Source organism: Etheostoma spectabile, chromosome 12, assembly GCF_008692095.1.
Source record: "Etheostoma spectabile isolate EspeVRDwgs_2016 chromosome 12, UIUC_Espe_1.0, whole genome shotgun sequence".
Lineage (NCBI taxonomy): Eukaryota > Metazoa > Chordata > Actinopteri > Perciformes > Percidae > Etheostoma > Etheostoma spectabile.
Genome location: NC_045744.1, coordinates 16,933,047 through 16,958,360, shown reverse-complemented (window position 1 = coordinate 16,958,360; position 25,314 = coordinate 16,933,047). Strand labels below are relative to the sequence as shown.

General features: G+C 39.7%; 1 protein-coding gene across 3 annotated transcripts in view; it reads right to left on the bottom strand.

Moving 5' to 3' along the window:
• tnk2b (tyrosine kinase, non-receptor, 2b) overlaps positions 1 to 25,314 on the bottom strand; it is a 62,695-nt gene that overhangs the window by 36,019 nt on the left and 1,362 nt on the right. Inside the window, exons 1-3 of one of the 3 annotated variants that reach the window (XM_032531713.1) lie at positions 25,030 to 25,083; positions 15,088 to 15,225; positions 14,746 to 14,995 (exon numbers count right to left, since the gene is read on the bottom strand). The gene's annotated coding sequence lies outside the window, so the exon portion shown is untranslated. Of the gene's footprint in view, positions 1 to 14,745; positions 14,996 to 15,087; positions 15,226 to 25,029; positions 25,156 to 25,314 lie in introns of those variants that run through there. The other 2 variants (XM_032531712.1, XM_032531711.1) reach the window with 2 other exon arrangements.

The following is a 25,314-nucleotide window of genomic DNA, read 5'->3' as shown; positions in this document are numbered from 1 at the left end:
TGGATGGAGGGAAAAATAGAATAAAAGAACAATGTGTGTGTGTGTGTGTGTGTGTCTGTGTGTGTGTGTGTGTGTGTGTGTGTGTGTGTGTGTGTGTGTGTGTCACTATCCTCTTGGTCCTTCCCAAGTTGTAGTGTGACTAGCAAAATTGCAATTGCAGTTTCTCTCTCTCCCTCTCTCTCTCCCTCTCTGGTCAATGTCCTCAGGCAGGTTATTTGCAGTCCGCTGAGCAACATTCACACATGCACTCATTCCTCCGCCTCTTCCCTGCTCCGTTGTTGGATCTGCTCCTCTAGAGGCTGGCTGTCACACGTGAGCACGCAATATTGCACGGTAAACACAAAAAGGCGCATGCACACAAATCTGCAAAAATATTTCTACAAAACTGAAACACTGTTAATACATGTATGCAGACACAATGCACAGCAACACAGAGGCCTGAATTTCTGTATTTACCACTGGAGATAATGCTGATTATATCTACATATTTGGGGGCATTGCAATCAAATTCCCTTTGCCATTAACAAGTGAATTAGTATAGGTTGATCCTTCTTTTCTCTCTCTACTGTTCTTGATTTGTGTTCTTGTCCCTGGGGTGAGCCCTTGTGTTGTTCCCCTCCCTCTTTTACAACTGAATCCCAAATTATCCTTACTGGTATGAACCTCAAAAGGCTTACATCTTCACTTTGCCGGCATCACCAACACAACTCCAACTCTCGCTGCACATGTTCAGGGATAGACAAAATACTCTGTACAAACAGCTGTACAATATAAGACAATACAACACTGCCAACACGTTGTAAAGCTGTTCAATTTTGATGACAGTACAGAGAGGTGGTTTGAACACTTAATACAGTATGTGCAAAGGGGGATACAATATGCAACATCATAAACTATATGGCCTCAATACTGAACATAGTAACACACAGTATACACAATCCAATACTACGTTGTTAAATATGAAATGCACAAGACTGATGAGCAAAGTTACACAGAGACAGATAGTAAAGAAGAGGAGAAAATAGTGGAGAGAAAGACAAGACAGAAGGGACGCCCTGACCAGTTGAGGCCATGACAAATGGAGCAGGGCTGAGCCGTGGTGTCGTGAGGTTACTGCTACTGCTGCTCAGTGGAAATATCTTCCACAATTATTTGCCCATAAAATTCTATTTTATTTATCAATTTATCAAGGTGGGAAACAAACTTTGCCACAAAGTAAATGGTGAATGCCCTATTTTACCAACCGCTTATATTTTTTACCAGCCACTTTTTCCAAAATTCTAATTTATAAAAGAAAATGCACTAGCATATTCATGAATCATATCATATCATTGTCCATCGTGATGATTGACTGGCATCACGATGGAGAGCCACCATCGTGATTCTACGCACCCTACCCTGTCAGAAACACGCTAATTGTATTGCACAGGAAATTGACAACTGCTTTGGTCTTAAACATGCATTGGGTTTTGCACTGTGCTGCCCCTAAGTGGAAGCTACTTTACCCACTTAGGTGCAACCTATTTGTAGTGAAAGTCTCTCTCTCTCTCTCCCTGTCAGTACGGTAGTTCGCTCTATCTGGCCTAGTAACGTATTGGCATGCGGTAAGGTCATGCTCTGCGCCTCGGCTTGGACACGGCAGCCAAGAGAGAGAGAGAGAGAGAGAGAGAGAGAGAGAAAGAGAGAGAGAGAGAGAGAGAAAAGGCATTAATGTGTAACGCTATCACACTCTCCTTTATCCCTTAATTGGACTAACTTTGTGGATACTACTGTGTGCGTGCATCAATAAGTAAGTCTGATGATGATCAACTGCCAATTTAGGGGACATCGCCCAACCCTAGTAGGCTAACCATTCCCTCGTTTTCCCTTCTCCGCAATACGCCACTTGTTCAAAAAAGTTCCTTCTCTTTTTCTTTACTTCACCTTCAACAGTTGCTACTGCTGACTCTGCGCAGTTAAACCGATGTCACGGACTAGCGCTGACAACCACTCCACCCGCCACTGTGGCTGCTATACAAGGCAAAGTCAGCCAGCCACGTTGTATCAGGGGGAAGGTAAAGCTGAGCCTGTTAAAACATGTGAATGCGTTCTCTGTCCCTGTGATGGAGAGCGAGGAGAAGCACAGCAGGCTGGCATGTTGTGGGTGTAACATAATAGTGTTCCCAGCCCAAACATTGCAAACTCCCTTTAAGAGACGGTTTGGAGTCCTAAAAGACTAAAAAGACTGCAACTCCTGGGTCCCTCCTGCCTTGTTAAGACTGTTGGTGAGTAGACCACAGCTTTTGGGGACAGCAGTAAGCTTTTGAACAGGAGCTGGAAGAAATCCCTGATGTCTCCTGCTGATATTGGGCTCATAGTGTGGAAAAAAATCAGGCTAGGAACTGGACAGTACAGAAGAAGAGGTTATTGTGTGTGTGCGTGTGCGTGTGCGTGTTGCCGCCGGAAATTCTGTTTGACGTCCCTCTTTAAAGGCCAGATGTCCCACACCTTCTGCTTTCTTTGTGTTGGCATTCTAAAGGTTAAGTTGTCCTCAGATCTTTGCAGGGTAAATCGCACCAGCTAGCTAGACTATCTGTCCGATCTGAGTTTTCTGCTGCAAAACTAAAAAAAACTTCAGAACGTAGACACGTTCCATCACAACAAGTTCCTCCCTGAAGCTATTTGCAGAGGCATAGTCATTATGTCCTGGGCTTAGCAACGCCCAAGACGATTGTGGCACCTAGCAGTTTTGGCCATTTCTTCGCTCATCTCGCTTTTTGCTTGCAGGTTTCTCTATAGAGCTCCTCCTACAGCTTCGGAATAGATATCCGGCTTTGTTTTTGCAGGCTCAGCCATGGCATCAAACTCCATCGCTACCTTGTTAGCCACTTCCTGAATGGTCATGCGAGCAGTGCCGTGAAGCAATCGTTACATTGCTAGACATGATATCACACGATACTTTCTGACGCTGAGGCCGGCAATCGCCGGCCCAAAGTTGCAAGGGTGGTTTTTCAGCTCACAGACTCTAGGGGGGAGGGAGACAACCAGCATTCAACTCGAAAAAAAGTCATATAACCATTCTAATGACTCTGAAGCTGTTCAGTTAAGGTAAATTAATTTACAAAAACTGCATAGTTTGTGTAGCTTAAAGCTGCAGTAGGGAGTTCTGAGAAAACGTGGGGCCTTTGCCTAAAAATTTGAACAAGCACACCTTCCAGGTCCCTCCCCCATGCTCTCTGCTGCGCTACAGCCCCCCCTCCCAGCTCCTCCCCCACAGCGGGCCTGCCGTGAACACGCCCGGCTAGTAAGCAGGGCCACCGATGCTTTCCACATCCTCATGGACAATACAGGGGATTTATTCTGAGGAGGGTATAGTTTATGTAAAAAAAAATGCTTATATAAATTATTTCTATTAAGTTTGTATTTTTTTTTAATAAAGGGGTTTTAAAATTTTTTTTTTATGTAATTGCTCATTTGTGAGAACAAAGAAGCATTTTACACGTACATCACTAAAAAACCTTTTGGATCAATTTAAAACCACAAAAATTTTTCAGTAGGAATGATGATCAGGAGAAGCTCAATAAGCCACGGAATACCAACATTTTAGAAATATGTAGGTTTTATTTTGCATATGGGAAAAATAAATCAGCTGTTTTTGCAAAGTACTCCGCACAAGGAAATACTGAACATTTTGATTTGGACTGAAAGACGATTCCTTAGTCCCCGGGTGTCCGGGCAACGTCTGACCTGTTGAAGGAGCAAAAAGAATTTGTGTCAGACATTTGATTTAAAATTACATCTGAGGGGGAAGAAAACAGTATGTTCAAAAATATCAAAAATAGAATTCTGCCTTTGCCAAACGATGATGGGGACAGCACACAAGTATTTTTAACCATGCTACTTTTATTGTGATCGACAAAAAACATTTGCTTACTAAATGTAGGTATCGAAACAATATTTCTTATACTGGGGTGAAGAGTTTGCAAGTAAAGTTTATCTTGTTGTGATGGGGGCGGAAGGAGGACCCAAACGCAGTGTAGCAGGTGGAAGGCAAAAAACGTTTATTGGGGAAAACACAGCAGCAACGGATACCAAAAAACGTCAAAACACAGGGAGCCAGAGAAAAACCAAAAACCGAAGCACAAGGGCTGGAAACTCACAGGGGAAGGTAAACAGGCAAAAATATCACGGGGAAGTCTTACTGGAGCTGGAACAGAGGAGAGGTGACGACACGCTGGAGAACAAAAGGATCTAACAAGAGGCAAAGGAAACACTGGGGTTAAATACATGAGGTAATGAGGCAATAGGGAACAGATGAGACAACGGTGAATCACATTAGGGCGGGGCTGGACAATCAGACAAACAAAGTAAAGCTAGACTAGACAAGACAGGACAAGACAGGAAGTTGACTACCAAAATAAAGCAGAAAGCATAACAAACACACAGGGAAACATAAGACAGAATCTATGACACCAGACTAGGGAGAAAACCGGGACAAAAACACCGGGAAGGCCAAATGGGAAAATAACCCCAAACAAAAACCCCAACCCACAACAAATCTTCACCTGCTACAACATTCCTGCCGTGACACAAGCTAACAAGCTAACTGTTAGACTTAGCAACAAGCTACAGAGTAAACTGAGATTTGCGCTATCACCAGTGTACTGAAAGTGTACTGTAACCATTGTTATCTTAGTTGTTTAGTTCTTAAAAAATTAAACAAATCAAGCAGGGATACTTACATGTCACGCAGAAATGTGGCTAACGCTAGCTCAGAATCCGTGTTGAATCCTTCCAGGAGGCGTAGCTCCCTCCACCTCTGAAAAGCCGCTTCGATGTTGACCCTCGTTTTATTTCGGGCTCGGTTTAATTCTTTCTTTTTAGCTTGCTTTTCGTCATCGGTCTTCTTCTGTTTGCCCGTCTTTGTTTTCTGAGCAGGTGTCACTCGAGAAATTGCCTGTTTTCCTGAAAAGTTGTTTCTCCGCGATAAGCACAGTTGCAGTGCACTGGCAATCTTGAGCTTGAACGGTGGTACGCGCTGTGCGGGGGAGGGGTATGAGCAGCGCGTACACGAGAGTGATTGACACTTCTAAGACAGTCCTCCTGGCTCTGATTGGCTGTTTCTGACCGGGAGCGGTGTATTTCTGCAAGTGGTAGTAGGAGCACAGAGAGGAGCCACAGGAGCTTGATTTTTTCACAGATTATCTGTCTCATATTCTACTGTCAGGACATAGTGACAGTTTTAACAAATATGTAAAAAATACATTTTTACAAAAGTTACCTACTGAAGCTTTAACTTCATAGTTTTTGTAGCCTTCCTCTGCAGCGCTGTGGGGGAAGGTCTGGCAATTTTTCCCAATTCCACAGATTTCATATGATTAAATATGTGACAAAATAATCAATACATTTATAGTGGAAGTATAAATTAGTTGTATTCCTAATACTAACACCATGACACAGTCTGTTTCTTGAGCTGTAGCTGAACTTGAAATGTGCAACAGACCTGTTTCTGGTGGGACTCCAAATGAATCCGTTGGCATCCGATTTGGGCCGTGACACTTACAAACACCTATGTGCATTACATATTTCTTCTTATAGGTCATGGCGCCAACACCCACCCACAAAATCTGCTCAGAGATCAAATCTTGTTGACTTAGGAAAAGACTTCACCTCACTGAGGGTAAAAAGACAACACACATGCTATTACAATATGAAAAATACGCTAAGATTGACCAATGACTGCTACTGTGCTGAGGTCAGTGCGCCTGGGGAAAATGTTGACACAGTAAAAACACCAGTTGTGGTCAGGGTGTGTACTGTGAAAAAACGGTACAGTAGCTCCTTCAGCATTTCTGTTCAGCTTATGTTTTCACTTTTATCTTCAACACCAGCGAGCTAGAGTCATTTAAAACTAAACCTCTTTTCTTTCTCTAAATCCTCACCATATGCTGAAAAGAACTTTCTAAGAGGTTCAATTACAAACATGATGTTGCTAAAAATATTGTATAATCAGAACATCTTCATTGTGTTCCTGAAAAAAAGTAGGCCCAACATAAAATAGTAACACAGCAGATCTCATCACATCAAGCTTTTCAGATTTATTAATTTCATCCATATATTGATCCATTTAATTCTGATTAATTTTAATTGACTCTGACTGCCTTAGCGAGCTGTTGACCAAGACAAATTGCCCTACTTTATGTGGATTAATAAAAAAGTATCACATTGTGACTTTGTATTATTAGCTTTTTGTATGGCCTGTTACCAGCCCAGCAGGCTCAGTTCAGATCAATCATGGTTGGGCACAGAGTCAAACGTCCTATTAACTGACTATCTACTGTACAACACAATATTTCATACCGAGTTGTCAGGAGAAATATTAATCTCAACAAATCCCTTCTTATTGCCTGTTTCTTAGAAAGATTTCCACTTAGGCTAAATCACAAGCGGACAGACACGCTGAACAAATCCACTGTGGTCAGAGGCGTGTGTGAGACGGATGAAAGAGAGAATGCATGTGTGTGTTTGTGTGATTGTGTGACAGAGAGAGATAGACCTCATTGCTATTTAATCCTCTAACTCCCATGCTGTCTTTCTAGGAAGTGTTGAAGGGGCACAAAAGTGTATGTGGTGTTGGCTTTCCCCTGTCCCTCCAGGCTAAACAGGTGGGATTTAAGAGTGTGATCTAAAGCCTGCGGGGCAACACCGAGCCATGCAGGGAAGCAGAGGACAGAATTAGGCGAACGGGAGGCCGGGATGAGGTTTCTACTGTCTCATTTAATCTGTGTGTGCGTTGGTGCCAAGGTTACAGGTGAAGAGGTATGGAAACATCAGAAGCTAAACCTCTCTGTGTTTCACTGCCATCTGGGTGCCTGGTCATGCATTATGCCAGGGTGTGTGTGTGTGTGGGTGTGGGTGTGTGTGTGTGTGTGTGTGTGTGTGTGTGTGTGTGTGTGTGTGTGTGTGTGTGTGAGAGTGTGTGTGTGTGTGTGAAACTGAAATGACACTGAACATACTGACTCAATTATCATCTATGGACTTTCTTGTCGCTTCAATATGAGTTACTGTTTTACAAAATACTGTAGATCAAAATAGATTCTGAGCAGATTTTAATTATGAACCACATAATTTAGTGTTTGAAGTTCCTGTTTTACATATGTGATAACTTTTAGTTTTTATACTGTTATTACGGTATTTTTATTTATTACTATTATACGTTATTGTACTCTGAATAATGTTTCTGATTTATATAAAAACATACATATACTGTATATACATTCTATGTAGTGCAAAAATACAGCCCTACCCGTGAAATATTTAAAGTTATTATAGGGCAATACAAACTCTAGTGCCAATTACAATTATTGTCATTGTATTTAATATGAAAATAAAAGTTATCATATCTCCATCTGGCCACATGGGGGCAGCCTGAGGTAGCGAGAAGAAAAGATTTTAAAGCAGTTAGCAGTTAAAGCAGCAGTATTTCATGTGTATGAGGTAGGTGTAAGTACTGGAGTCTAAATTGGTTTTTCTACCTCATATGTAACTCAAATTTGGTTCTATAAAGATAAAGACATTGTGGGCAGAAAAAAAACAAATGTTAAATTCTCTGTAATGTCCATCTGCAGCTTCCACGGACATAATTGCTTCCGTTGTTGCAAAAAGGAGACATCCCTCCCTACCACTGATATCGGCATGCAGAAGTCTGCTGTGTATCCTTCAGCTCGGCAATGAAAAAAGTAAAAGGCCAGCTCTTAAAATGTTTATGCACCTGCCTCAAACTGAAAAAAGTTAAATGTGCTTTCATGTGTTCATAACGCAGGGCATAGTAAGTGTGGGTGTGCAAGAATGTGGCTCTGTCACAGGCCTGCAAGAACGACTGCAAAATTGCATCATCACTGTCTACATTGGTGTGTGTGTGTGTGTGTGTGTGTGTGTGTGTGTGTGTGTGTGTGTGTGTGTGTGTGCGTGTGTGTGTGTGTGTGTGTGTGTGTGTGTGTGTGTGTGTGTGTGTGTGTGTCTAAAAAGATAAGGAGTGAAAATACTCTTTTTCAATATACTGTATCTTACTACAGAAAAACACAATAAAAATAAAAGAATAATCAAGGAAAACAACAAATTGAATTCACTGAAATCCCTCAAACCACACACAGGAACTCAGTGGTTAGACAACCTCGACACACAAGTGTATTCAGTGAGACTGATCTGTCTCCACCCTGATTTGTTTTTCAACATTATCAAGCAAACACACAGCCTGTAACCCAGAAATGTGACTGTGCTGCATGGTGTTCAGGTGTGTGTGTGCGTGTGTGTGTGTGTGTGTGTGTGTGTGTGTGGTGTGTGTGTGTGTGTGTGTGTGTGTGTGTGTGTGTGTGTGTGTGTGTGTGTGTGTGTGTGTGTGTGTGTGTGAACCCTGAACTTCTTTGACGGGTGGTCATCATTTACAGCATGGACCATGCATGCACTAAAGGGAAATCCTGGTATCTTTCAATCTGTGTGCTATTTTTTGTCCATTATGACTTTTGACCATGCTAATGACATTGATTGAGGTAAGGAGCATGAGCCTCCTAAAACTTTTCAAAAAACTTTAATTCAATAGAAATGTCAAATACGTGTCTTTGAGTCAGACCAAAAGTAAACAGAAAGTAGATGCATAGCAGATCAACTTGCCAGCTGACTTGAATGACGTATTCATGCATGCCTTTTTGTTTAAATTAGTGTAGGGTTAGGCATCATGACGGTGTAATCACAAGACAATATAAACTTCCCAACAGTCAAAGATTTTGCCATACAATTTATACTTGGTTCAGACATCACGGTTTGGTACAATGGAGGGAAAAACAAAAACAAAAATGCAGAAAGCAATTTTTATATAATTGTGTTGTACCACCTAGTGTCATACAGTCTCTCCCCCGAGGTAGCTGCAACAGCCTGAAGTATGTAAAGTAAGATGTAAACAGTAAACAATAAGTACCCAACACCATCTCCAGACTGTAAAAAAAGAAAGAAAAGTCAATCAGCTATATAACTGAAAATACAGCATCTCTTATTTATGAAAGCCCAAATTACACAGAATAACTAAACAAAATTCTACTTAGGCAAGACCTTCACCCACTAAAGATACAAGAAAGTATTATGTGTGACAGGCTTACTATCCTAGTTTCCACTCTGCCACGTCTTCCTCCCACTCAAGTCAATAAAATGAGCAGTCACCGTGAGATAGCTTTTAGTAGCACACGAAGTCCAACTATCAGTAGTTAGTGAAACGGAGGGAGCAGCTGACAACTCGTGCTCCATCAACGTCCGTGTTTGGTTGTATGTGGAAGGGACTATAGTTTGCCTCATCTGTGTGGACGAGATGGCATGTTGTAACGAGATTCAAGTGCATACAGCAAATACTTCAAGCCAGGTTCCTCTACAGGTGAATATGGGCGCATTAAAGATGACATGTAAACTCTAATTGCTTCAATGATTTTTTGGGGCCCTATTTGTATTTATCTAAAGGCTGGTTAAGCACTGTGGGGCGAAGTTGGACAGTTTTTTTGGTCTTGTTCCAGTGATCGGCACATCTGGGTGATGGCGTTGGATATGCGTTAGCACGTCAGATGTATTTCCACTCACATACCCAACAACTGCTGAACAACGGCCAGCACACAGTCCTTGTCTTATCCACCACTATCTCGCCTGTACTACTGGAACTGACTGGGAAACCAAAGTTTTCCCGTGGGTAGCCACCACTCGCCATAGGCTCATCCTTAGTGCTGCTAGCTCTGACTCACTCACTGAACCGTCAACATGTAGGCGGAGCTCGGGAGCTTTAGAGCTTGGGAGTATATAAATATATATATATATATATAAATATATGCACTGTATTTATATCAATAGCATTGTATAAAAGAGGAATCCTACTGCACCCCCCTTCAACAGTTTTAACTGGGGCTTTTTTTCTATTAGGCTTGTTATAGACGACATTGTCATCATCAGATTGTGCCTACAAGACTAATGACGTGTAAACATCTTTTGGATGTAAAAGCAGAGCTTACATTTCAAACTTTGTGAAGCCTGTGGCTATGAGTTGTCACAAGGTGATCTATTACATGGTTACTTAATCAGGAAATCTGATGCGTTTACAACATGGCTAGCATACAATACACCCGGAAGTGAGAGACAGCACGCCAGTCCTCAGGGGGGCTGGTAATGCAATACCTGTGCGTCTGTGTGGAGGAAGAGAAAAAAAGAGAAAGGATAATGGGGAAGAGGGGGGGGGGAGACATCTGAAGGTGAAAAGGAGAGCGAGCCAAAAAAGGAAAGCGACAGCGAGGTGTGACATCTGGTCTGCAGGTAAACTAAATGAGGAGTCAGCAACGGGGGAGATTTGGTGTGATAGCCGGATGTTAGTGCGGGGTTAAAATAACACTGTCCTCTCTATCTCACGCCCACACACACACTTATGCACTTTGACTCCCAGAGGCTCCCTTTCCTCCGACTTCTCCTCTGTCAGTCTGGGGCCCCGACGCCCTCCAAGCATTCAGAGACACTCCACAAAAAGCACACGCACTGGTCGCTGCTGCTATTCTGGGAGCTTCCTCTCCGCTTTCTCTTTTAGTCCCTTTCCATCCATCCTCATACTTCTATCTGCCTTACTTCCAGCAATCACTTTTTTTGAATTTTAATCAAGAATAACAAGCCACTCAAAGTGCATAATACATTCTTGGAGCATCACAGGCTTTAATGGAACAAAATTAAAAGTAAAGGGGGGAAGAAATTATCTTTGACAAACTACATTTTTACCTTGAGGCAAAACATAACATCCAAAAATATAACATCCTCAAATTCTCTGTCCACATCTTAAATTTGAGTGTTTTACCAGTTGCCTAAATTGCGGGTAAATAAATTCCATTATGTCCACAATGTCAATTCCATAGATATAAAACAATTCTATATCTATGGTCAATTCACAATTATTAGCACACCTTTTCTCTGACTGGAACTTACTATCTCTTCTCTTTATTACCAAATGACTGAATGTCCCTGAATGGAATCATGAGTTTCATTTTTCTCTTTGCATTAAAGAGCCTGTCTGATTAACGGTTACATTTGCCCTTCTGGTCCAGCAAGGTACTCAGCTATTTCATGGACTCGGTGTATGCATTAAAACAATCAAAGCAGAGATTACATTAATTAAACAAGCAAGTGCTGAATGGTGCTTGCAATTAAAATTTAAATGTAAAAATATTGGATTACCTTTTCTATATGTACACAGTATAACATACTGGAATAAGTCTGTTGTTAAGCATGACCGTGTCTTTCAGTTAACACTAAAAGCACTTTTAGTTAACCAACAGCTTTGTCAGTGGTGGAAGAAGTTTTTAGTAAAATTACTTAAGTAAAAGTATCAATTCCTCAATTGGGGATGCACCTACTTAATACTTATATCTGATATCGGGCCGATACTGACTCAAATAGCTGGACCAGGTATTGTGACAATGGTGCCAATCTATTCAATTCAATTCAATTCTATGTTTATAAAGAGTATAAACTATATACATCATATACTGGAATTTTAATTCCTGTATAATTTTTGACCAATTTGTTGCTGCATTTAAAACGTTGAGTTGTAATTCCTGTTAATTTGGAAGATTTTTTTTCCAAGTTGCTGGTGCACAATTTCTTATTTTAATAAGAAATAATTCAGTAAATTTCACTGTTGTAGTACTGAAGATCAGTCTTGGTCTTAAGAAAGGTCTCAAGACCACTTTCTGAAGGTCTCGGTCTAGTCTCGGAATCAACCGCATTTACTCTCAGTTGAAGACGACTCAGGATTTTATTTCAAGACTACAACTGCAGAGATATCAGTAAATTACCTGTGCTTTGTTTACTTGTATGTGTTAACATCATAACTGTCATTGGATGTAAAAATGAAATTTGTTACTGTTAACCCCCTCTTCCCACCCCCTTAACACCAACGCCTAAGAAAGTGAATGTGACATACAGGAGAAGCTCTGGCACTGGTCTGGTCTTGGTCTTGACTCAGTCTCAATCCCTTAAAGTCTTTTTTTAATTTTTGTTTTATTATTTTTGGGGGCTTTTCCCCTTATTATAGTGACAGTGGCTAGACATGAAAGAGGGAGAGATATGGGGAGACGACATGCAGCAAAGGGCCGCAAGTCGGACCCGAACTCGGGCTGCTGCAGGACCCAGCCAACATGGGGCGAACACTCCCACTGGGTGAGCCAGAGGCCGCCCAAACCCCTTAAAGTCTTGATCATGACTTGGTCTCAAAACGCTCTAGTTTTGGTGACAACTTGGTCTCGCTTTAGGTGGTCTTGACTACAACACTGGTAAATGTATAGCTATGTATCCCAGTCACTTTCACATAGTGAGAAATACAGCTTATTAGATTAAGACTGGCAGCCTACTGTTACCCGTATCGACTGATGCCACAGCCAAGGTTTTGGTATCAGGACTGCAAAAGTAGGATCGATGCATCCTTAACCTCAGTGTAGTGAAAGTGAAAAAAAAGTAAAAGGCCAGCATTCATAGTTTTACTTGCATAAAGTACAGAAATATAATAGAATATAATATAATTTGATATAAGCATTAAAGCATACTAAATATATCAAAATTAAACGTTCCCATTAGGCAGAACGTGACATTCTGCTGCCTAATAGGTCTGGGTGTTATTATATTATTATCAGTGTTACTTCCAAAATGTAATACATAGATTACTAGTTACTGTCGCTTGAGAGTAATTAGTTTTATTACAAATTAACTGTCTCTGAATTGTAATGCGTTACACTACTTTTGCATTGTTTTTGAGTTACTTTCACCAAAATAACAGTGGAAGTTTGACTTGGCAGCTAGCTTGTGAATTTCAGCACTGGATCAATAAAGTCTCCTTTTCATCCACTTTGATAAATCATAGCTTATTCAAAATATTTTATATAATCAATATGAATATGCAAAGTAACTACAGCTTTAAAAATACATAAGTAAAACGTACAATAGCCAAGTAAGAGAAAATGAAAATACTCAAAAGTACCTTCCAGCTGTAATGAAGTACAGCATCGTTGTAAAATGTTGGTTTAAAGCACTTGAATAAGAAATTCATGTTGTTTAGTTTAAAACAGTATAAAGGAAATGATCAATTACAGTGTGATTAAAACACGGTAGTTGTCTGTAGCGCCCTCTTGCTAACTTACTGAGATCATGATGAATGCCAGAAGCTTGATGAGCTAGATGCAAAAAATTTCTGTCAAGCTTAAGGTGTTCATTTTCTTGTTTGTAAAACTGTAACATACTGAACAGTAATTGGTCACGGTAAAAGACAACACTGATTATTATTACTATCCATATTACTTTAAGATAGTATTTAAATTTGCAGCTGGTCAAAGTGAAACTAACTACTTCAGATACTACTGGGTTGTTTGATATAAAACAATGTAGCCGATTGTTTTATAAGTTGTTGTTTTGTGTGTAAAAAACCTTTATCGTAAGAGTAACTATAGCTTTTAAATTAATGTAGCCGAGTAAAAAGTTAAATATTTTCCTCTGAAATGCAGTGAAGAATAAGTATAAAGTATCATGAATATGAAATGGAAATACTCAAATATAATTGCATGTATCTCAAAACTGCATGATTTGAGTAAATATACAGTACCAGTCAAAAGTTTGGACGCACTTAAAATATGTGTCCACACTTTTAATTGGTACTGTACTTCCAGCCCAGATCATCACTCTACTTAACAAATATTTTACTGGTCAGACTACAGATGCATTGTTTCAGTCAGACCTTTGTTTGTCTCACACTGAACCCCAAGTTGCCCCCGGTGCTGCGCATCGGAGTGTGAATGTGTGTGAATGTTTATCTGATGAGCAGGTGGCACCTTGTACGGCAGCCCCGGCCACAGTGTATGAATGTGTGTGAATGGTGAATGTTTCCTGTAGATGTAAAAGCGCTTTGAGCAGTTGTTAAGACTGGAAAAGCGCTATATAAATACAGCACATTTACATACCGTACACACTCACATAGTCTTTTTCCCTCACTATTTGTAATTTTTAGCTCTTAATCACACATTTGATTATTGTTCTCTGTGTACTGAGGCTTGCAGACACCTGTTTGGGAGTGTCTGGCTGGACGACATCCTGTCTGTGGTTCTGTTTGTGCCCGGGTAACAGAGGAGTTTCTATCAAAGCCACCCGTGTGACTCTCACTTCCTCCTACTCTACTTCATCAGCTACTGATTGTTATTCGGTGACTGTGTCCCACAAAAGAAAATTAACAAATCTGAGACATGACAGATCCTCTTTTGGATAAAAAAACACAAGCCTGATGAAACAGGAGAGGGTCAACCACATCCACCTTCTGTTTTTAAGTGTGCATCTGCAAGAAGACCATTAAAACCTGCGAGATGTAAAGAATCCTTTGCTCATTTCTTCATCACCCTGCCTTGATATATATTTAACTCACACACACGAAAAACCCACAGTGTGACCCAAGATGACATCATCCTCAGTATTTGCTTGTCTGCATTTCAAAGGTGAATAGTTCCCATTCATTATACTGAGCACGGTCACTGTTTGGCATGATCTCATGTCTGCATGGCTTACACACACACACTGAGACAGAACAGCAAACCAAACGTGTGTTTAAACAGTGTACACTATGGCAAAAACATGCACAGCACAGTCACACCCAGCTGCAATACATTCAGAAAACAGAATAGATGGCATTGATACAGCGCTGCTGTCTTACAATCTTCTTACCTGCAGTATTTAAGCCGTACAATCCAGGATTTCTTTCTTGGTCCGAGTCCTACGCTCTGACACCGTACAGCAAGTACTCCTCTCAGGTTAATGACAGAAGGTCAACTACGTGCAGACAAGGCCCCCAGTCTATTGAGGTAACATTTTGTCCAGCTACAGGTCCATGGCACTGCAATGCTAGCACACGCTCACATGATTTCATCCTCATCCATTGGTCAACACAAACCCGGGAGTAGGTTTCAGGACTTGCCTAAAGAAACAAAACAAAAATGTTGCATTATTGAATAATGGGGTCTTAGTATCATATTTTCACAAAGCTTTATAGAGAGCTTGCCTCATCACTTCTAATTGCAGATCTGCTGTTTTTCCTGTGCAGATGACAACACAAGGCAGATAAACACCTCTGAAAGTACTGTGTCTCACCTGTCCTGAGTGACTGAAAGTGAACACCAATGGGTCTTTGTGCACCCACAGAGAGACCTAATATTGTGATGAGAGAATGAGTCAGAGCCTTGACCCCGCAAAGGGTTTACAGGGTTTCAAAAGAAAGAGATTTGACTGCCCTTGAAGGCTCCCTGTGCAGACACACGTTTAGTTTGAAGACACGGGCTGATAGTTAAGCACAGGAAACAGGACAGCAGTTCTAACTAGTGAAAACTGAAAAGACAAGATCATCAAGAACAATCATCCACCCACGTACACTTTACACACATGACCAAACACAGGACTGGCATCACCTGAACTGATTAAACCACAGAGATGAGTAACTTTCTCATCATTGTGAAACTGAGAATTGAAACCATTATGATTACCATTATTTTGGATTAATTTACAGTATATTCACCTCGGAGAACAACTCAAGATCTTACAAAACAAAAAAACTCTATTTCACAGTTGCCTGCTGAATCAATAACCTACAGTAGGCTACAACCGGAAGCAACTTCCAATGTTCGATATGAATAGACTTGACACTGTTCCAAACAGGTCTGAGGGCTGTGGTAGGAATGCCTGAGGGGCCCTGTGCAGGAGAAGGCAGTATGAATGAATCAATGCAATTCACACAAGGACACGGTCCACCCACCACCTAGGGAAGTAGCTGACTGGAGCCTACAGTGTCAGAGGAGAAGCTCACAACAAGGAGAACCACCAAGCTATTCTTCCTCTCTGCATACGCTCCACAAATGACTCCTTTGTCTGTGGAAAAAAGGACTACATGTAACTGTGTGCGTAGAAACACGAGCACGATGGACAGTAACACACACACCGACCACATCAACAATAAACAATTACAAAAACTTGACAGTCTGGCAGCTTTTAGGTGACACATATCCACTGGGATGTCATTCATTTATCGACACATGCACTATTCATGCATTAGTGGCTCAGGCCAAAACCGTAAGCTGCATCTTTTTCTATTGACAACAATCTGTAGCATGCCAGAGGGCGACATCACAAGACACCAGCGGATTTGTTACGCAACTCTGTCAGTTGGCTGGGCTGGGAGGAGAAGGTAGATTATGGCTGCGGCCCCCACCCTGGCACATAAAGACACACAAACACCACCCAGTCCCCAGAGAGTCTAAGAAAAGCCCAAAATAAACTGCAAAACGCACTCAGTCAAGCTCTGAAGCCGCTTAAAACACTACAAATGTCCAAGAAAAGCAGCTCTCTAACCGAGGTCAAATAAACAACTACAGTGACTACCAGCGTCGGCGAGTGGCCAAGTGTTCACCATATCTTTACCAGCATGCATTCAGACTGAATTTAATGTGATTTAAATACACAAAAAATCAGTTAGTCTATGTCTCAACAAATGTTGGATGGATTAACATGCCATTTTGTACAGACATTCATGGTCCTCAGAGGATGATCCTCTGACTTTTCCTCTTCCACCACCAGAAGGTTCACATTTGTGGTTTCAAGTAAAATATCTTGTCATGAAATTTGGTAGAGACATGATCCACTCAGGATGAATTCGAACAACCTTAACCTCTCATTTTACAGCATCAGTAGGCTCAAATTCGAATTTGTCATTACTTTGGTTTATGATCATATACCTGAAAAAAATGTATGACATTCCAATTCCAATTTGTGTTTATTGCTAATTGGCAAATGTTAGCATGCTGATGTTAGCATTCGGCTCAAAGCAACACTGTGCCCCCAAGTACAGCCTCCCAGAGCTGCTAGCATTTGCTGTAAACTTTGTTTATACATCAGTGTATGTATGAATGAATCAATAAATAAGTTTTATTGTTGTGTCATGCATAAATAATATGCCCAGCCCAAACAGGCTTACAAGACATCATTATTTACATCAAAGGACCAGACACCAGAGAAGCAACATAAATTACATATTATATTAAACAAATAAACCTTCTTGTTGTTTTTTCCATGATTTAGAGACAAGGGTAGACAGTTTGTACACATTACATTTAAACAACCACTCCATTTGGTTGTCATCAGTACACCAAAACATTTTTGGGGTTTTTGGAAGATTAATGTTCTTAACTCATCATAAAAACAACAATACAAAAGTAAATGGGATTCACTCTCAAACGTCTCCTATTTCACATTTTGCACAACTTTGTATCTTCTTGGATGTTTTTAAATCAACCAACAGTGTTTCCTCTATGCTGATTTTGAAGTGGCGGCCCGCCATGGCAAAATTTCTGCCGCCACGGTATCAAAAATAGGGCAGCTGCACAATGTAGTCATGATTGCCTTTTAAATTATCCTCCCGACACACCGCACCCCCCTTTGACTGCCGCTCACGTGGCCATTTAACAACAAGTATACCTATTCAAAGGTTATTGGGCCAATCCAGTTTAACTGCACATACTGTTGTGTTGATGTTGGTTTGTTCTAATTGGACAACGTTCAACTCGTCAGTTCTGTCAGCTCATTGTCTTGATATCAATCATTAAAACAGTAAGTGAGTCAGTGTAATATATTATAAATCACAAGTCATTTGGGTTTTGGTTTCCCCATGAAGAATTTCTTGTAAAATTCAGTTTGTAGACATGTTGTAGATGTTAAATGCCTTATAATTCCTCAAAAAATACAGTTCAATAACAACTAAAAATATGCCTTATTGTGTGTGAATAGAGGTGAATAAATATATTTGTTCGTGTCGCAGCAAAGTGTCAGTTCCATTTCATCCGTAAAACATTTGGCGGCGGGGCTGGAAGGGGTGGAGTGGGGTGGGGGGTTGTTCAAACAGACCTGCCCCCACTGCTAAAGAATATCCTAAAGTAAACAATGACCAACTTCAAGGTCAAGGGGAACAAATCCATTCTCAACTTGGTCACTAACGACCGCTGACTCTTTGATAAGTTTGCTGTAATAAAGTTCAGGTCCATTAAATGTTTGATTGATGCATGTATTTCTTTTTTTGTCTTGGCTTCACTTCATGACATCTCTGTCCTCTTTCATTACAGTATAACCAGTCAAAGTTGCTGGGCTCTTGGGTGAAGGGTTGGTTGAACATAAGATTTAACACTGGTTGCGGTAACTATTTTTAGGTTGTGTTTTTAATGAAACAATTTATTTATTGTTGGTCACTGAGCAGCACAACTGGAGATTGGTGTTTAAATGACTTGCTTGTTGGCACCTTGTTAGTAGTTAACAACTGACATGGTGAGAGTATTCAACTTAAAATGGTGACCTTGCACTCTACATTTGCATTTCAAGATTACATGATGCAAATTGAAGTCTGAAACAAGGCTAAATGTATTCCCGCAGTCCAACTGTGTGAAACTTTGGTTGGTGATACCAGTTTACTGCAAAACTTACAAGATCATCTGTACATGTTACAGCATTACGAAAACATTAGTACAATAAGCTCTTCACCTATTCTCCTAGCTCTTTGTCTTTTTAAATAAGCTTATAATTAAGCAGGATTCATCAGACTAAATAGTCTAAAGAGCCTCTGCTGTCTTTTCCATTGCAGAGTCACTGCTGATTCATGCACTCCACTGTCAACAGAAAAGCCTTTCATTCATGGCACCACTCACCAAAAAAAGTGTTTTGAATTGCATCATTCTCAGTTTACCAGGACCTCTTGACACTGACAATGGTCGTTGACTTAGACTGTGTTGATTTTAAACTTGTCTGCTAACCATTTATACCTTAAATCATTTTTATACCAAAAACACACAGTGTATACCATTTTTATCCCAACAACAGGTACTCATGACACTAACTTCCCCATAGCATTATAACATAATAACCAGTATATGTGTAATATATTTAACTCTAAATCCGTTTAGTAACAGAACCCTAGTTTTGATGTGGTTTCTATGGACACTAAATAATAATACTCCTATAATCAGGTGGTACTATGGTAATAAGAGATGAACTAGGCTAGGCCAACTTTATTCTCTCCTGAGGACAAAGCAAAGCTGCACCGAGGAAGACGAGACACTATGAAGAGGTGAGGGGGGTGAAACACAATCTTCTCCCACCAACAGAGGAGACAGTGGGGGGGAAACCATTATTCCTCTCAGGTCTCACACCTACACATCTATAGTACATAAGTGTAACATAGTGGACAGAGAAGGAGACTAAATCACAATAACATTATTAATGTACTTTTAGCCACACAAGTTTCCATTACAGTGTTCCATTTATAATATATTTTTTAGACATTACCTAATTACTTAATTGGTTGGTAACTTACCTTTGCTAGAAGTGACAGTTTAAAGGTGTGTTTTTCTTACCACCAACAAACCTCATGGCAAGACAAAAAAGACCCTCCTCAAAAACCAACATCTCTACATCCTGCTCACAGGCACTAGGGGGGAGCGAGACGACCACCATTCAACTTAAAAAAAGTCATACAACCATTCCAATGTTACTGTAAATACTCTAGTGAGTATTTACAGCCCCAGGACATTCAAAATTGACTCAAAATAAACTACATTGCTTGTGATTATCATAATGAAGGAACATGTCAACAGTGTGGCTCATGGTGTTTTTATAATTGCTTATTCTAATTGCACAGTAGAATAAGCAAATTATATTATACAAAATTAGCTAGTAGTTAAATCTGAAAGAATACATCTCATCTCTTTGAAGGACATGATTGATTTTCGTAATTTAAGACCATTTTGTACATGGTCTCAAATGAGTCTATCAGCTTCAAGTCTTGACGTCATATTATTGTTAACATTCCGCTCCTAAAGCAGTGCTGGAAAACACCAAAACTGTCACGCTGACATCCAATCACCGGCTGTCACTTTTAATTACTGACTTGGACTTGCAGTATAAACTAAAGCTTGAATTGCTCTGAGTCATTACATTTTACTCATGCAGGAAGGTGGTGCAACACTGTAAACTGTTACACCCTTTTGGGGAGTTGGTGCTGCCCACATTTGATACTATTCCTGTATTTCTAACTGCCCTTTGGGCGTTATGCCAGTTTTTACAGTTTTTTCTCAATCCCTCTTACATGTCCAATCACCTGTAATCATACTGTCACAGAGCAGTAACAACAGTTTTATTGTTAACATCTATCCCCACAGACCAACACTGTCATATTCAGTGGAAGCATAAGGTCGAAAACTGGGTCATATACCCTTCAAACACCTGTAACAATTATTATATAATTGTATAAACCACAATTGATTTGCAAAGCATGTTTTTAATAAGATGGGTCACACCTTTGTTTGCAGACATCAAACAGGTTTCCAATGACCGTGTGCACACTTAGCATCACAGAACAGCAGCTATCCTATGATCCTACATAGATTCCTACCAGAGGACGCAACACCTGTAGTTCCAAGTCAACTCGGCTTTTGACAATAAAAATCCACCGAAGCATCTTTATGTGTTTTAGTAATGTAACGTTAGTGATTCTGTCTGTTGTGTTTAATCTACTATTGTGCTTAGTTAAATTAACATTACCATAAATGGCTGCGCTGTAGCGGAAACAACGATAATTTGACTGAAAGAGACAATTATATTGTTTTGGGTTTTTTTAAGATTATTTTGTGGGCATTTTAAGCCTTTAGTTCCACAGGACAGATAAAGACATGAAAGGGCAGAGAGAGGGGTAATGACATGCAGCAAAGAGCCGGAGGTCAGAGTTGAACCCGCGCTTGCTGCATCAAGGAGTACACCTCTATATTTGTGTGCTTGCTCTACCAACTGAGCTAACCCGGCCACAGACAACTTTATTGTTAATTGCAATTATTTCTGAGACAATAAATTGTACAGCAATCCTTAGAATTGTTACAGCTCTAAGGGTGATCGTTCTCAGACATTTACAAGCTTCAGCATGTGAAAAGTGGAAGTACTTATTGCCAAATTCAAGTCTGTGATGATGTAAGGGGTCAAGGGAGGGGCAGGATATAGAAGGAAATCACACTCTCTTGATACAAATTACAGCATGCAACCACAAATGTTCAAAACCAAAACATCATTGTTGAGACCAGCAGATTAAGCACCCGGGACCCATTGGATCAGTTGAGACAATGCCAAAAGCACTTGAGGAAAGAGTGATAAAAAAGAAACAAATACGCCTTTCACATTTTTGCCTTGTAGAAAATTTGGTGAATCTTTGTGTAAATATAACACTTCCAATCCAAATCCAATTAAATATACGTAATGTATATGTAATCTGTTATGCTTTTCCACAAATATACAAAGTGTCTCATACAAACTAGCCCAAAGTATCCTTTCAACACAGGTTAGTAGATTTTTTTAAAATATTTAAAAGTTACTCTCTCCAGTGGTATTGAGTGTATTTCCACAGAGACCAAATCACTGCAACAGTTATGTATGTAAGTCATAAGCTTTCGCATCTAATGAAATCCTACAACTGCCTACTACAATATCAGAGCCAAACAAGGCTTGTTGTATAATAACAGACTTTGCGTGACAACATTATATGGATTATAGTAGAAGACGGCTCAACTGCAGGAAGTCTGATTGAATTCACAAAATGTAACACTTCAAAAACATCAAAGCTTCAACACAGTAGCAGGAACATCCCATCCTACACATTTTCTAGCATCATCTACTGTCAAATGATTTGTCCAATCTCCAATTTTTCGGCGAGTAGTGTTTCATGGTAAAATACAAATATATAAACAATGGAAGGCTGTTTAGATGTAAACATGTACTGAATATCCTGCAGTAAATCAACAAATTAGGTAGATAGCATGTCCATTTATGTCCTTCAATTTCCATTTTACAACCTCAACTGCAGTGATATACTGATTGTGTCAAACTGAAAGCCGATAATTGTTATCACACTACAAGGTTCTGAAAGACAGACACTCAAATTGATTGCCCCAAGCTGAATTGAGATGTAAGCTAGACATTCATCTTACACATTAATGTAAACATTAAAAAAAAAAAAAAAAAACGACTACCTGATTTATCAACAGTCCACTGTATGAAAGTGCCCTGGAATTTACCCTTTTGGACGACAGTGGGTCAATCTGAGTTTATAGTCAAACACTGGCAACCATTAAAGTTAATTGTACCAATAAAAAAAAACAGTTACATGCTAATGGCTTAAATAATGCTAAGAATAAAACTATATACTTATAGATCTACAGATAATGACAGTTATTGCTACAAGCTGGTAGTGCATATGACATGACAGGTGTGTGTGTGTGTGTGTGTGTGTGTGTGTGTGTGTGTGTGTGTGTGTTGTGGGATTCAGAGAGGGTGGGGCCCAGCTAAGACGGTTAATCTAAAGAGTAGGAGGCAGAAAGCTTTGTTCCGCTGCCCTCGGGCCAAGTATCTAACACCAGGTGTGTCAGGAGTTTTTGAGGAAGGGAGAAAAGAGAAGAAGACAAGATAACACACAGCAAGTGAAAACAAGAAGAAGAGAGAGAGATAACACACAGCAAGTGAAAACAAGAAGAGGAAGAGAGAGAGATAACACGCAGCAAGTGGAAACCAGAAAAGTCCTAATGGAGTTCCATTGCCTGTTGTCCTGCAGGTATTTTTTTCATCCTGAGAGATCACATTTGCATGGATGAGAACTTGTATACACTGCTGCTATACAGAGTGTTATCATGTAACATACCCTGAGGTTCAAACTCAAGAGTAAAAATATGCTGGCTAATCTTATTAAACTAATTTCAATTACTGAAAGTATTCCCCTGACTTACAAGTTTCCTCATGATGAGAATCATAAGGAACCAATTATCCATCACTGTAGGACATTACTGTAGTCTTTGCATTCCCATTTATTCATTTGTTTTTATAGACAAATGTATTGAAATTAAGTCTTTAGTGGTCAAGTGTGTTATAAATTTGACATTTGTAAAAAAAATATAATAATTATTATTATAATAATGAAGTCAGTTGTAGCTTGGATAGCAAGGTTTATATGGTCTGTGTAAGCCTATTTTGTATTACACCCACACTGTTTCAAATAGGTTACACAAGGCATGTTTACTTGCAGAGGGGGAAGCAGGTTAAGTAATTCGACATATAATGTACAACATATAACTCAAGTTCTTTAAACAGAGTGATTTCAATTTTATATTCTACTTTGTTCATTCTCTATTTTGACAGTAATTTGAGTAGGAGAGATAGTAGGAAAAGTATAGGTGTTTGTATTATTAATGATTGCACTGTTCTGACCACTGGAAGCAGCAATAAAAACTTGGTGTTTCCATGTGTATTTCCAGTTAATATTACCCCTACTTGTTTATTACATGTACAACCTTAGGTTTGTTAAGTAAATGAAGTACCACACTGGAGACTAGGTTGTATCGTTATAAGTTAACACAATCTATCACAACAGGCAGGGACAGTGGCTCTCACCTGTTGGCCCCTTTCCGCCATGCAGCCTCATAAACTAGCTAACCAGCTAGCAAAAAATGTTGGGCCGTCTCCTGTCCTGTTAGCAGCAGTCACCCACTGATGCTCAACTCTGGCTTTGCCAGTAGTTTTAAACACAGTCTGACTTTACTTCAAATTAGGCCCTGACTAGACATTACGTCAGGTCGTTACCGGTCCCATGTAGGCGTGCCGCCTGCTTTCAGGTCTATATACTATAATAATAAGTCTTAAGTTAAAATACACAACTTTCTTATTATTTGAATACAATAGTTTGAATTAAATAATTAGGCAACTCACATTTCTCAGAATTGCTTTTAATGGTCTAATGTTTTGAGGAAGTGTGAATTTGAAAGGTTTCTATGATGACTTAAAAAAAAAAAAACACACATGGATCAATATTTTTTATTTGAACTTAAAATCTATGAATTCGTCCAGTAACTCTACACAACACAGATGCATATCATACAAGTCAGTACAAATATTGCAAAATCGATATGGCTTACATCCAGGCAAGCAAGTCAATACACCATACAGTACAGAGGCTCTGTTCACACACTTGGTAAGAAAATGTATCTTTAATCTGATTATGGAAGGCAATGTATGTTGTCTTATATTCAACAAATTCTGTACCCCATTTGTAGCAAATAATATCAAATTAAAGTGATGCCTCTCATTCTGTCATGACTTTGTGCTGGCATGAATTAAGTTAGTGTCACTCCCCGATGTGAGTCGAGTGCAGATTTGAATCACGCATGCTCGGATTTAGTTTATGGCATAACGTGTCATACTGAAATTTGGGAAATCCATGAAATAATAAACTTTTCCCATTACAAACAATAACAGAATATGTGAATCATTTCAAAAAGGTTTTAGCTTTCTATGATTGTTTGATTGCTAACGTTAGCTCAAAATGCCATTCAAGTGACAGCCTTTGTTGTGTTTGATTTCTAACTTGTAGCTATGATATCAGTCATTTCAAAAAGGTTTTAGCTGTCTGGTAGTTTGATTGCTAATGTTAGCTCAAAATGCCATTCAACTAACAAACTTGTTGTGTTTGGTTGCCAACTTGTAGCCAGCAATGAACAAACTTTAGGTCCATTTCACTGTATTGACATTACAGAAGTCTCTCGTTAGCATATTGTATGCTACTTATTGCAAAGTGACGTGTGCGCGACTCAAATTTGCACTCGACTTACATTGGTGAGTGACAGTGAGGTTGAAGCCGGAAAAAAATGGAGGTGTTCTGTGGTGAAATAGTGAGGTGAGAGACATTAACATCAATACAAGCAAAACTCCAAAGGATGAGTCACAATCTCAGCTCAGCCTCCCAAGAAGTTCCAGGAGTCATCATATTCAATCTTAAGTTTTCCCTTTTTTGCTCCTTCAAAAGACAATTAAATAACCATTATTATTATTATTATTTATCCAATTATCGTAAATTAGGAGATGCTGTGTGTGTGTGTGTATAGAAATACTTACTGTGCTTTTCAGCTCCGGCCGTTTAAAACGCAACTTCCCTTCCAATCCCAGCTCATTTTATCATGAACCTTCACTGCATCCATCCAACAGCATCACAAAGATCCAAGCCCATTCAAAATTCTTCATCTACGAACAAACATCAAACAAATATAAAAATGTAAACTAAGTTAAAATGGTAAGGCTACATTTTGAGAAATAATTCCTTTTTAAAAAAGGAAAAAAAAACAAGAATCTGCAACTTACCATAACGTTGCGGATGTGTCCTTTGATGAATTCTGCTGAGAC